This window comes from Larus michahellis, chromosome 9 (assembly GCF_964199755.1).
Source record: "Larus michahellis chromosome 9, bLarMic1.1, whole genome shotgun sequence".
NCBI lineage: Eukaryota > Metazoa > Chordata > Aves > Charadriiformes > Laridae > Larus > Larus michahellis.
In genome coordinates, this window is record NC_133904.1 from 19,106,370 (window position 1) to 19,121,499 (window position 15,130).

The window sequence follows — 15,130 nt, forward strand, 5'->3', positions numbered from 1 at the left end:
GACACCTAGGTCTTCACTATCTGTCAAAATCTACCCGCAGAGAGCCTGCTCCTTTTCACAGCTGCCCCTTCTGCCCTGAGCCCACCACTAGGCTGTGGATCACTAGACAGTCCTCCCTCCCCAGGCTCACAGCCTATAGAACACAGCACGCTCCAGCTCCAAAACCTTTCTGCAAGGTTGTCACAGGTCCTGCCAAAGTTGAATGGTACTGAAGGACAACACACCCTTGAAGAACAGCTGCTTTCCTTCTTTGCATCACTATCAGATGGATCTCTTCATCAGCTATAAAAGAAACCTAAGGAGACAGCTTCTCAAGCCTAAACAGCCTTTGTGAATACCTCCATAAATATCTTTGCATTGGCTCAATGGAAACCATATTTGTTAGCCTGCAGAACACACTGTGACACGCACACCCATTCTCCAGCTTCACCAGAAAGACGACTTTGGCTGGTATGCTGTAAGAGAACAGACTTCAGGATAGGGCTTTAAAAAGAAATGTAGGCAGAGATGACCTTGCATTAGGATTCCCTGCTGTTTGCAGCCATCACTTAGAAACAAGCACTTTTAAAATTGTGTAGCAACATGGCACATTAAGTCCAGCTGAAAAGGAAAGATCATTTATTTAATTTAGTTTATTTATTTAAGTTGACCTGCTGAGGGATGCAGTGGGATGGGGAAAAATGAAAGAAGGAATGGCAATGACCTTGCATTAATGAAGATCACACTCTACTGGAAAAATAGCCAGCATTAGTAGGGGCTTTGCTCTAAGGAAACCTGCAGCTGTTGAGTCTCGCCAAAACTAATGACTATCATTATGCCCATTTGTGAAAATAAGCCAAATTTTCGACAAACGAATGAAAGTAGTTGGGACAGAGAGATTTGGAATGTAGTCATAAGATGCCAAAGTTAAGACGAAATGTCAACTCAGTATCACAGTTAGCAACCACTGCTAAAAACGTATGAAACACAGCTCAGACGAAAACTTCCCCTGTTACTGTGATTAAAAGGCAGATGCCAGATGACTCAACATGGCAGAGTCCAACACAACAGCCCAGGTTAGGAAATCAGTGTTGGTTTGGGGTTTTTTGGGGGAGGGGAAGTGGGGTTTTGTTTTGAGCTTTGTTGATCAACACCACTGGACAATACCTGCTAATTTAGCCTTCCACGGAAGAAACTCTCACTCAGGTTGTTGATGTCAGGCAGCTGACACAGAGGTAAATAAAATATCGCAAGTCAGAAATACCTATGCAAATGACACACCAGTCAGGCTGTGCATCCCTTATAGTAAGCGTGCAGCCTCATTGATTGGGAAATCCATTTCAGCATCACTAGGAAAATTCACTGTTTAGGATAGTCACAAACAATTAAAAGTTTATAAAAAGCCCAAACACGGTGTACATAAATGTTTTAGCATTAACATGGCAAAACCCTTGAAAACCACGCTCCTTGAGCAACAGCAAATTTTGGACAGTCTTCAAGCTAGAGGCTAAGCCAAAGGCAAATAAATTTGCTGTGGGCATTATTTAATACAGATTTACAGCTTTTCTTAAAACCAAAGTATAATAGATGTTTAATTTATTGCATCTGAAAATTCAGAATATATCTGGGAGAAAACTGTACAGTAATGATTACAAAATAGTGACCGAAGTCACCAAGAGTATTTTTATCTAAGATTCTCGGTCATGAAGCATAAAGCCTAGGTAAGCTGTTTCCCTTTTCCATGCAACTTTATATACTGCCATCATACAGCACAGAAAAGGCTTCTGGGTATTCTACATAAAGAGACAACTGGTGAGATAAGAAATTAAAAGTTTTAAAACTCCTCATATATCCTGTATATTTTCACTCGTTAACAATATTTCTTGAAACAAACCAATGATAACTCTTGCTCAGAACGTTAGGCTACTTGCAAGCTAAAAATTCAAAGCCACATAGTAAATTAAAAGTTTTTCCATTTTACTCCATTTTTACACCACCAGTCCCCCGCATTGGAGAATGACGTTTAATATATGAATCCACTTTGAATCCAAGCCAAATAAATGCTTTTCTTCGAAGAACTGTCATTATTAGAATTATAATTGGTCAAGTGAGGACCGAAACTTCTTCAGTTTTGATATCTGATCATACTTTCATTCACTTTTAAAATATAAATACAGATTTATACAGAGAATTGTTGGCTTAACAAACACCCCAGAAATCCAAGTAATACATTGCTAGATCATAAAAATATTAATGTATTAGATTGATTTTTCAATCTCAGTCCAAGATCTTTTTATAATAAAACAACCTACAGGTAATTTGCCTGTGAAGAGATTCCTGTAACCAGGCTGCAAGAATTTTTATTTCAGTTAAACATAAAAGAAAGAAGTAACAACATGGAGGGTTGATTCGTCTCAGCTCCAAATTACTATTCTTGACTAGTGACCTTCCCTGAAAGTGGTGATGTTGGAGGACTTCTTAAAAATTACTTTCTGTGTTAATTCTCATTCATATTTTTTGCAGCTACAATAGTGACAACATTTGACATACCTTACAGACATTTCTGGGCTCAGGCCATCTTCTATTTCTTGTTGCTTCGCTGTACCTGGCAAATACGCCCCCGCAGTGTGTCTGCACGATGCACGTACACAGTAACTTCTACTTGGGACAGTGTTTCTGTCGGTAGGAAGAGAGATTCCTCCCTCCCCAGGGCTCCTAGCAACACCTCCTGGATCAGCGGTATTACTGCAGCAAATGCATCCTACAGCTGTCTGCCATATGACAGGGAACAGCCAGGAGCAACTCCGACAATTTAGAAAAAAGGACGTCTCTAAATTCAAAACAGCAAAGGTTAAGAGTTTCATATGATGCTCTCTACCTCTAGCATGCAATTTTGCAGTGCGGATTAATACCAATGTGCATGAGAACGCAGCAAGTAGTATCACCTCGTACTTCAGCTTTTAGTTCAATTGAATCACTGGTTTGTCTGTGTATAAATTGCAACATCCCTCATGGACAGCTGAGTTCACTTCAATATCCTTATCAGGCCAGCGCAGTTCCTCAGGAACTTTGCTGCTTTGCTTTTAAGACTGGTGCAACTATGAGAAAAATCCAGGCGCTAGGACACAGTGCGCTCTTCCCTCATCCACTTCCAGAAACCGTTTTTTGCCCTCCAGTTGTGCAATCGAAATAAGAGACACCTTTCAAATGGTGTTTGGAAGAACACTGTATTAGCAGTCACTAATAAATACTGCATTTATAACACCTTATTTTCTTCAAACATCATCTATCTTGTCATAATAATTCATTGAACATATTTTAACGTAAAAAGAATATACTGGGCCATCGCACCAGTATTTGTACCTGTCGATGGTGCATGAAGTCCTTACTGAATTGGATTCCTTTGCTCAAGCAGGTAGGATTGTATATGTTATTTGTAAACAAATGTCAAAGAAATGTCTGACAGCATTGCTAATTTGTCTTGCTCATCAGAAGCACAAAGAGAGACTACATTCTTCTTAAATCTCCATCTGGGAAGAGAAAGAAGGGAAAGCCTCACGACACATACCGCAGATCTGCGCAAGCAGCCTTCCCCTTGTGTTCTATGTCCCTGTTTCTTTTCAGAAAAGGGAACATCTTGTAAAGCTACATGGAGTGCAAAGGCAAGGACATGTCTATTCCTTCCACTGACCTCTCTGTATCCAAGTCTGCTTCCTTCATACACATGCAGAGAAACAGAATTGAGTTTGGGCTCCAAACTAGGTTTAAAAGATTAGCTTATGTGTGAGCACTAAGACACCAAAACAACTATGTTTTCCAGCCTTTCTTGATTTTTCATATAACTCCTATTAGAGGTAATTGAGAGCACGTGCATGCACACTGACAAGATGCTAAAGCACTATGTGGCTAGTTAAGGTTTAATCTTGGTGTTGCCTGGTACATAAGATGACATCATTTATTCCCAGAAAGACCATAAATAGATTACCAGCTCTCTGCCACAGTAACGTATTTGGTCTCACATTTTTAATACATATCTTTATAAGTTTATTCTCCTAAGTGTCACCTCCAAGGGGCTTTGCTTAAAGCTTTGCATCACCAAATTTACAGGATATTAGCTGTGAAATAAGTCATTCCCTTCAATACCTTTTGGTAGGGGATGGTTGTTCCTTGTTTGTAACTGTCTCTAGTCACCATGACAAATTCATACCATTCAGTATGCCCATAGGGTAATTACTTCCACTGGGGGTGGATTGAGGTCAGGTGACTAAAACTACATCTGCCACAGGTTTCTGTCACAGCAACAAAATCAATTCTCATTTGGTAAAGTACCGCTCACCAACATCACCCTGCTAGTCTCTGAAAACAAAATGTGTCAGTTTGCTTGCTCTCTCACCAGCATCTAAACCACAGACCAACAAGGACAGCTGAAAACAGCCCTCGTCAGCCTAACAGATACTTAGCATCCGACATATTACTATAAAACCCCATTAATGAAATAACTTTTAAAGAGAGAAGGTAGAAGAATGTTTACCCTACACCTTCAGCAGGCTTTTTGGTGCATGTGATGACGAGCAGAAAAGGAGCAGAGAGGACAACTGATGACAGGAACAGCTACAGACATCTGAGTTTGATTTGCTGCTTAACGCAGACATAAACTTCAGTCTTGCTTTTTCAGTAGATAGCCAAACATGAATTACAGCACAGATATGACCACATTGCGAGTCAGCAAGGCTAAAAGTTATTGGGATCATACCATTGCCTAACACCTTCACTACATGTGTCAATTCTGCGTACACACAAATAGTTTCTCAAGAATCTGGAATATGAGTTAAGCAATAGATACCATTGCTACAAATCACACTGTTTCCAAGATATTCACCTCTGTCATCCTATCAATCTAATTTAAACATATATTTCAAATATGTATTTTTGTTTTAATCAGAAATCAGACACGTCTCTCGCCAGTTCCCGCATCAGAGTGAGGAAACCGCTCCTAAAAATCATCCATGGCAAGTTTCCTACAAGAAACTGTGTGTTGGACAGTGTGTTGTGACGGCAGCTGATTAGTCTTCATCCTACTGTCATCTTACATTCCTCCATCCAGTCAACAGTTGTATCATCTTCTGTCTTACCTTCCAGACCAGTTAGGAGACGTTCAGCGTTGGTGCTCTTCAGCTTTTGTTTGCAGTCAGTTTGAACTTACTGGAATTGTCAATACTGTCGACTATGATATTTATGGCATACTTCAAGTTTACGCAAAAAAACAACAATTCATGGCAAGTTCTGCCTATCTTATTTACGTTAATGCATATTCATCTCAACTTGTACAGGAATGCATCAATTTGCAGGGGCAAAATTCGTATTTCTTTGCCACAAAAGGTGTAACATATTGCAAATTTTCACACTGCAATATGCAGTATTTTTTTGTGGGTAGAAACACCATAGTTTGGCTTCTCTGGTGTGTCTGTATCTACTGAAATTCTTTCAGTTCATTGACTAGATCCTTAAGTTTCCAGACACATTTTTTTGGCTCTTTTCTCTGGCTTCTTGCTTTAAATAATTTTGGGGGTCTTGCTAGGAGACAACAAGAGCAAATCTGGTACTTCCGCAATGTATGACATCACTTACAGAAAATATATAAACTGTGTTCTTAGTCATGGCTGATTAGGAAAACAGCTCATCGCATACCAGAGAGTACCTTTGCTCACAAACCAAAACATTTTAACTGGTCTTGTTCAGAGTATGCTTCCAGATACCACCTTCATGCTTGTTCTGACTTAACGGGGTTCCAACTGGCTGCTTGCTTCTGCCCTCAGGCTGCCCATTTGGTTGTGCTGATACAACTGTCTGCAAGGCCAGATTGTGAATCCGATAAGAAAACTGACCCAGGTTAAAAAGTATGTATTTCTTTTTAACATTTACTTACTTTGTTCACAAGCATAGCTGCATAAACAGTGGTGCTGCCACAACCAAATGAATAATGTGGGAAAACATTCAGCTAGCATCAGCAGCAGGATAATCACTGAAGCAATCCTAGTGTTAACTCACATAGTCCTTCACATACCAGTGACTGGCACATTTGGTAACTGCCAGGTATCTGCTATCAATTCAAACTTTACTGCAAAGTCACTAGGGTTTTTTTTTAGTGCATTACTGCCTCTGACAACTAGCAAAATAGATAGTGGATACTGGTGAAGCTGAGAATGAAGCAATGTCCAAGGAGGACAGCGGGAAGTAGAGAAGTGACAAAATTATGAATAGAAAGCAGGAGAAATGTGCAGCAAAAGCAGCCTGCAAGGACCAAGGAAAGATGATTCTTTATAATTATACAAGTACAAAGCACATGCTGACCCAACCCATACCGATCCATTACTGACACTAAAGCTGCTGTGAATTTTGAAATTTGGGTTCTCACCTATAACAACAGCATCAAGATTCCAGTTAAACATTATGCCTGACTTACACCCTTCCTCTCTACCACGAAAACAACACTAGTAGCGCAGTTTCATATCTCAGACTTAGATCAGCTTACGGTAGCTCAATTGATGGGGGTCAGCATGGTGGGAAAAAAGGGCGTTTGCATTTAGTTCAACAACCTTCAAGGGCTTCAGCAGCACTGAGGGATGTTCAAGTTCAGTCAGCCATTGAACATACGTCTACACATCCCTTCATAATTGATGAGATCATTCTGGAAACTGCATCGAAGCTATAGCAACCCTTTTCATGTTTATCCAAACCCAAGACTATTTTTCGCGTGAAGCCATAAACATATTGGGTGAAAGTCCAACATGTCACAAATGTGGAACCTGGCATTTTAATGTCTCCCATACAAGTGCTTTGGAGGTACTCAAAACCACTGAAAATTCGGACCATTTGCTTTTCTCAGCTGCAATATAGCAGAAAATTCAGAAGTTCTTTCTGAAACAGATTAAGCATCAGCTAATACTGAAACCTTTTATGAAATTTAAGTAGTGCATTTGCTTTACTATTTAGCTTAACACTTCAGTCACATTTCTGAGGTGACTTGTAATGATTTGCACAGTGATGAATGTATACTCATACCTCGCCTGCTGCAGTGTCACGGCTCTGATGTGCTTGCTGTACATGCAGGGCTTGCTGTCTTCCTAGAAAGATTTCTCTTTTTTTTTTTTTTTTAAACTATCAGTATGTCTTGATCACCAGAAACAGAGCAATTATTCACAAAGAAAAGTGTTTTTAAAGTTCACCTCCATTTTAAGTAATGAAATCTCCAAACTAGTGCAGTGCTCTTATCCTCCATTTTAAGTAAGGAAATCTCCCAACCAGCGCAGTGCCTCTATTCTACAAAATTCAGCTGCCACCACTGTAACAAAAAATGGTTTATAAGCCATTCTCACAGAATTGGCTCTTGGAATACGGAAATTCTTTATGGGTTTTCAAAAGCTCATATTCATATGAGCCCAGTCAGTACGTAGTCCTGCTTTCATAGATTTGCTATAAAATTAACTATTCATTTTGCTGAGATCAAGTTGTTACAGGCTACTAGTTGGGCTCCGTGAAATAAACATGAACATTAAAAAAAAAACAAAACAAAAAAACAAAACAAAAAACCACAAACCCCAGAACAATCAACAAAAACAGAATTTAATTCCTTAATCCCTGTAAATGGCACTTATTGCTAGCTCCTCTCCTGAGGCTAACGCAGGATCCAGCCTAGAAGATATTTTCTACAAACAGATCGTTCCACATAGAACATTGCCTCCCTAAGACAGCTTGCATTCTTGCTGCTTATACTCAACCCAATTGCGGACCTTTACAAATTGCACTGTATTTCACGTCACATAAAATGACCACAAGTATTTCTTAAACCAGCTATGTAGTGCTTTGCCTAAATTCAAAGTGTCAGTCAAATGCACCATACTCATAGAATAATATAGGATAAGGGATTTTACTGTAGCAAACTCAGTACAAGTACTCCTCAAAAGGTCTGTGTAAAGCACACAGCATCTCAAAATTTTCAGCAAGTGAGATTGCATGAAAGCTATTGTTTCTGCTGTAGCATAATGAAGGATTAATTAAGTTTGCTGTGACTTGAATAAGAGGCTTTATTAGCCATCTTCTCCAGGTAAATTCCAGAACAGCCAAGGTAAAATATTTTTTCTAAAGAATTTTGCTATAAATTGAGTAACAGAAACATCCGAGAAAAAAAAAAAATAGAGCTCAGCTTAAAAAAACCCAGCCTCTTCAATAAAGTTAAATTTATATAAGCAGCTTAGTTGTGTTCCCCAGCTTGAAAGCTACTGGGCATCCCCCTCTCTGACATTACTACTGGACAACAAACTGCAGAAATTTTTAACTGGGCTAATAAGCAGTAATAAAATAGGCCTAAGAGTCAAAAAGAGGGACGTTTAAATACGCTTTACTTAATATTTGCCAAGAAAAGAAATGAAGAATGGCCACGTAAGCATAAACAGAGTACACCAATAATACAGCAGTCCTAAAGCGTTCCCAGAAATTAATTCTCTAGAATTAAGCTGGGAGCGTTTACTGTATCTTCATTTAAAACCCACAGCAGGTGGCAGTGTTGCTAACAGGTAGTATTGAGAACATTAGTATTAGCAAGAAAGCAGGAAATCTCTCCTTCAATCCAACATTTACCTAACCAGAATGCAGGCAACAGAGTTATATATCTATTCTTTATTTAAATGCTCTTACTTGAATTCTCACCGACAAAGAAGTTCTGACAAGAAAAGGGTTTTGTTTATTTTAAAGTGGATATTTGTCATGAAATAATGTTCTTCAGAAAAGGTCACACACTATAGGGACTCGATGACCAAATTAAATTATTTTTATTTTCAATAGAGACGTGGGCCTTTTCCAGGTATTCCATGACCATTCACTCATTTACCCAGAGTGTGCTCACCCACACACGTGAAATATCACAAGCGTCACATAACAATGCTCCGTTCCACCCCTGAAGGGCCCGTCATCAGATCAGCACAGAGCTAGGTGAGGCCGGCAGCCTTTATCCAGGTCAGTACAGCATTATCGATGACAAATGCTTCCTGCAGCATTCATTAATGCAATGGACACGCATAGGCCTCAACACAAGAAAGCAAGATTTCCTCTCCAAACAATTGTCAATACTTATATCTGGCTTTTGTACGCTTTCTGGACACTGAGTGCCAAAGCAGTTGCTAACCTCCGTCTTTGAGAACTATGCCATTGCATTTACCCCATTAGCTCTTTGAAACTATGCAGACTCAACTGTTTTTGTATGCATTGTGTTACTACCAGGCCTGTACAATATATAAATGTGTGTCATGCCCTTAGAAACTGCAGCATGCATTCTTTTTCTCCTGAGACTCTGACTTCCTATGCGCTAGAATTGGTCAGTGCGTGACTTGTCACCATGTTAAAACAACTGATATAAATCACTTGGAGAATGAGGATATTAACTTTTCAAAATATTCATTTTGACTGTCAGGCTAAAACTAAAACAATCACGCAACTGTGTGTTAACATCCTCTCACAGTCACAGAAATCTTTAGGATTTCAACTAGATATTTAGAGAATAGTGCAGGAAATGACAGGTTGTAACAGCAATCCAGGCCTTTTACCAAAGTCTGTAGGCATTGTCATAATAACGCCAATAGAAGTTCTACTTCATCTTTCTACAGAACGTTCACTAGCAGAGAAAGAGTTAATGTAATGGCAGATAAACAGAAGAGGAATGAAAGAAAAGCAGATAAAACGGGGCCACTGCAAACAACCTCAAGAAATAGCCTCATTTTTTCATTATGGTCTGTAAACGATGTTTTCCATGAAAAGAAACACCTGTACGTTAAACATAATCGTTATCCATCTCTTACTGCTTCAGGCTAGGCAGTTGGGGGAGTTTTTTTGGTTTGGGTTTTTTTTGTTTGAGTGCGTGTGCGTTTCTGAAAGAAAAAAACCCACCCAAACTGCCTTATTATAGTGGTACCAATGATCTTGATCTAATTATTAGGCAGAAAAAGGAAAAAAAGTGAGATGAAATTCAAAATTACAAGGCCAAAACCCACATATAATTAAAAAAGACACATAAATTAAGGGTTTAAGAAACAAGTAGCGAACATCCTCTTCAGATGAGAAATAGAAGCTTCCAGGTATTGGCACAGACCTCCTCTTTAGTTCTATAGGCTTAGAAACCTGGTTTTCAGAAATCTTGGAGAACAACTGATCTCAAACATTTATATAAAACGATCTATGTGTTTGTTCCTCTGCTCAGTTGCTGTCTTCAAATACATAGAATTTACATTCTAAGGAACACATTTTCTCATCAGAACCACTATGGCAAAAATAACTGCTCAGCAGTTGCTTCTCTCTGGTACTTAAATTTTAAATAAAGATAGACCAGAAGGAAAGACAACTGTGTGCTTTCTCAATGTTTCTGGATTTCCTTAAACGAGCCACTGCCAAGACAATGTGGTCTAGAGTAGAATACAAATAGAATACAAGGATCTTGTCTGTAGGAATTTAACACCAAACCAAGGAAAACTTTTTTTTTTTTAAAGTAATTTATTAGCAGGTATCGTTAACAGTATCAGCCCCTCCATAGGCTTGTTTTGGGTGAGAAAGTTTTCATTTGTTGCAAGGTAATTACAACTTTATAGTACAACTTCTTTCTTAGAACTGTCAGTGCTGGTACTTGCTAGATTCTAAACCACTGAAAAACACCTTTCTGTGTGGTCAATAAGAAAAATAAACACTGTGTACAAAATTAGCTTCAGCTCAAAGGGGAGTTGAACCCGGGACTAATTGTTCAGACTTTGCTGCACATATAACCTGTTTGGACAAACAAACAATGGCAACTGTCAGCTGCCATCGATCATTTACCTTATGTTTAGAGTGAATCTTAAATCATTGTCTCTTTGGAAAGAAAGAGAAAATTGAGATAGATACTGAACTGTCAAAAGCAGAGAGCTTTGTAATAGAGGGTCTTTCACGAAAACTTGGAAGTCAACCAGGGGCTATGCAAGATATTGAGCTTTTAAACATCATGACAAGTCACTAATGAGCACATACCTGTAGAAACCCTACACAAGACAAATGCTATAAACTTCATCGTGAACCAGAAATAAGAGTCTTTGGAAATCTATGCCTAATCAGAGCAAAAGCCAGTTTTGTTATAGCATATATGAAATAAATGCCTTAGGAAGTGAATTTCAGCAAGTAGAATCAGATTAGTGATATTATAAACAGTGCTCACTGGTTCAGCACTGACACTAGTGAAGATAGAAACAAGTAAAACACACAGATCAGCTAATATTTGTTTTTCAAAGTTTAAGGCTTTTCTAAACTTTGGGGAAAATCTTTGAGGAATTTACTTATTATATTAGAGCTAGCATTTTAACTAACTCAATGTAGACTTCAGAATGCACAAAGTAAATACTTCTGTATTTAAATATAACCTAAAAAATATCCACTTCTTTTATTTATAAACCTCATAAAGTAAGTTCTTAGGAAAATTCTCTGGATAAGCATTATATCTTTTGTAGGGAGAAATGGCTAGCCATCTGAATTTCCTCTGTAGATGAGAACTCTAGTTTAATTCTCAGGCTGTCATAGAAACATCTCGCAGAGAAGAAAACAAAGTTAAGCAGTTTGCTGCCCCTACAGATGGCCAATTCAAATGCTCAAACACCCACATAGGAGAAATATAGCTCCAGCCTCTCTAGAGTACTGGTATCTTGAGGAGAAGTCAGCATTGTCTTGTGTTCTCCATTCCACAGTATCATGAGAGGTCTGATGTACTCAGCAGACAATTTTTTTCTAAAGCTTAATAGGACAACATAACGGTAACCAAGTTGAATTTAAAATCCAGCTCAGATTCACAGGTATGAGAAAAATGTGATTTCCTGTTCCGCTAGCACCTTTTCCACTTTTTCCTTCATCACCCATTAGGACAAAGCCACTCAGTTTTGAAGGTTTCATGATACAACCAATTAAAGGAAAAAGTTTCATCAGCATATGATTACCTGGAATGTGGGAGACTTTTCTTAGCTGAGGGAAGAGGAGGGAGAGAGAACTCTCTTGTTTTGATTTCAGTTTTTAACCAAATCTGAGCAACTCTCCTTCAAGTCAGTGTGTGTCAACATATTTATGTTTTTAATTAATCAGCTTTCCCTCCCATTAACAAAATATTCCATTTATGAAAATTCAACAATAACTCTCTTTCCTAAACTTTTTTGCATAACTTTATCCAGAAAGCTAACAAGACAGTGTGTTTAATTTGTGTGCTCTCTCTGAGTTTTGGCTCAACGCATTCATTCCATTGTGCAAGAAATTCTTAAGTTTTAAACATTTGTTTTCACTAGGATTGAAAATATTTCAAAAAACATTTTCAAGATTTGCATGCTGCTGTAATAGGGAACTAGATCTCATCAAGTAACAAGTAGGAGGTCTGGATAGCAAAGGATTAAGTCTGTCTCTAGACCCATTTCTTCTAAAGAAAATAAAAATAAAAAAATAAGTCATGCTTGACATAATGCAACCATTTTAAAGATTTAAGTGAGTCCATATATTTTGATTATAATATGGTTCAGCACTTCTTATTGTATTTTCCAGTGTCGCACAAGAACTCTCCCAGTAATTGTTACAGAAGTGAAAGGCAAGGTGTACAAAGATAGAATTTATTTGGCTTGCTTTAGTTTACAAGCATTAGCCAAAATTAATGTGTATAAAGGGATTCGTATTTTCTAATGTTTACAAAACATCAAAGGACCACCAAATATCTATCACACTTTGTTACTGACACACTTGCACTGTCAGTGCACAGAATCACTCAAACAGAGATTTAACTTCAGTTAATGGTATCTACATAATTATATTTGATTACTCGACAATTTTAGACATCAAATACCAGTCAGTTACAAAAGCACTGCAGTCCTTTTTGCAGATGGGAAACTGGTGTGTTTAACAGTGAGCACATAAGAACTCTACTGCAAGACACACTAGAAGTCTGGGACAGTGTTAGTAACTGCACAATAATCCCAAACTGGCGTTGCAATCCCAGCTCATCCTTTCTCAGTGAAAAGCAAATGCCTCGGTGAACCAGCTGTGAAAGGGAACTGTAAGTTATTTTGATCAGTGTACACAGTATTGCTTACAAAGTGGCTAAGATACCTTTAAACTTCCATCGCTTCCATATGTTTTGTTGCGGAAGTCTGCTATTCTCACGGCATTCCCATGTTCCAAGAGGAGAGTGTCTTTTATGCTCCATAATAGGCTATTCTTTTCAGCACTTCTTTGGAGATCTCAGCTAACTCATCCTGTATGTCACTTAGCTTGTACAAGCTGATAGGACTGTAAAAGACATAAACCTCTTAATTTCATAGTCTTGTCACTATATTCTAATACAGACCATACAAAGTCGTACTCACTAGCATATAGCACCTTCATCACTCACACAAATGATATTTTAACATTCAAACATTTCAACATAAAAGTAATTTCCCCTATGATCCACCCTTACAAGACTTATTGTAACTTTATTGAAGAAATATGCAAGACTATATTGGGCTTTCTCCCCCCTCCCCAGTTTTAGTCCAGAGTGAATTGCGGGGTTTGTAATCATCTTAATTATAAAGGTTTTTCTGAAATGGAAATGCATTCCCCCTGAAGACTTTATTTTCAAGCCCTTATCACCTGTAATAGAAAAGGGCTGGTGGAACAGTTCAATAATATATTATGCATGCATTCACTTATGCTATGATCTCTACCTGGATATTTAAAAAGAAGCATGTTTTCTTAAGAAAAACTGATAGTAGAAACATTCATCCGTGTTGAAAGGGCAATGCATTTCTGCCCTGTATTGCTTTGTATCTCCTGAACTGAATCTATTTCAGGTTCCACTGAAAATGCACAATAAGTCTCTTGACTGAACTGCTAGAAATTCAGGTGGCCCCAGTTCAGATACACGCTGTGCTCTCACACCATTTTCCTTGTATATTTATAAACTTGAAATGTTAAGAGGTCTTTCTTCCCAAAACTCCTTGGAAAGCACTATAACCTTGTGGCAAGTGGATAGCTGCCCTGATCCCAAGCGTGTAGGTATGCTCACACCTTTGATGGACTTCATCCTGCAAAGCTTTTATTTCAATTTATCTTCACAAGGTACGCTGGTGACTGGATCCTAAATCATGCCCTATTTATTGCACACTGGCATCTGTTTGACTAATGTCATTGGAAGGATTTGGTGGTTTAACTGTCTACTTGTTGCTCATCTGGCACAGGCCTTTGAAAATGTCACACACTTGTGTATCTGTTGGTGGATTAATCAATTGCCTGCCTGCCAACAGCCTCTCTGCTAGAGTTTCACACTCTCTGCTTTGCTTTGTGCCACTGATTTTGGGGCATTTTGTTGACTCCACTCTACCAACGTGAGCATTGCTCATCTGCTCCAGAAAAAGGTCACAAACCTCAGCATGTAGAAGAGAACAGAGGTGACAAAGCCACACGAACAGTAACACCTCCTATCAGACAACACTCAAAGACTCCAAACCCAGCATATTTCAGTTGGAAGCTGAAATATTTTTTAAAAAATTTCTTTTCTAGTACTCAATTCTTCAATGACAACAAAAATGGAAACACTGTGGAGAGCTGTCCTTTTTCAATGAAAAGCTTAGTTCAAATGAAACTCTACATCTTTAACGTGCAGCTTCATTTGAAAAATTTCAACTAATTCGTCAGCACTGCTAACTTTTGGGATGAAGCTGAGCCAACCTAACAGCTTGTCATCATCCAAAGGGAACATTTACTCCCCTTCTTTCCATTTCCTTCCCCTCTCTAGGTACTCAGCTGACTGTTAACCTGGCAGAAAATTCATCCAGCACAGGAAAAGTGAAATATGCCCTTAGTAAACTAATCCATGCCACAGAATTTTTTTGAGTATTGGTATCACAGTACTTCATATATAGGTGGAGAGTAATATTTAACATGTATATTTCCCACCCTTCCATTGTTTGTTTGATCTCAAAGTTAAGACAATTAGGAAGGTGCGACCAAGCAGCACGTGGTTCTTTGTTGCCGTCTGAGGCTAAACCACGACAACCACTTTACCTTCTTCCCAACATTAAATCACTCCGCTCATTTGAATTTACAAGCAGTCTGTATTTGAACAAACAACATC

The 15,130-nt window shown here is 38.4% G+C and overlaps 1 protein-coding gene across 1 annotated transcript in view; it reads right to left on the reverse strand.

Annotated features, from left to right (window-relative positions):
* Positions 1–10,511: 10,511 nt before the first annotated feature.
* VPS13C (vacuolar protein sorting 13 homolog C) overlaps positions 10,512–15,130 on the reverse strand; it is a 106,608-nt gene continuing 101,989 nt past the window's right edge. Inside the window, exon 86 of the mRNA XM_074601297.1 lies at positions 10,512–13,305. The gene's annotated coding sequence lies outside the window, so the exon portion shown is untranslated. The remainder of the gene's footprint in view (positions 13,306–15,130) is intronic.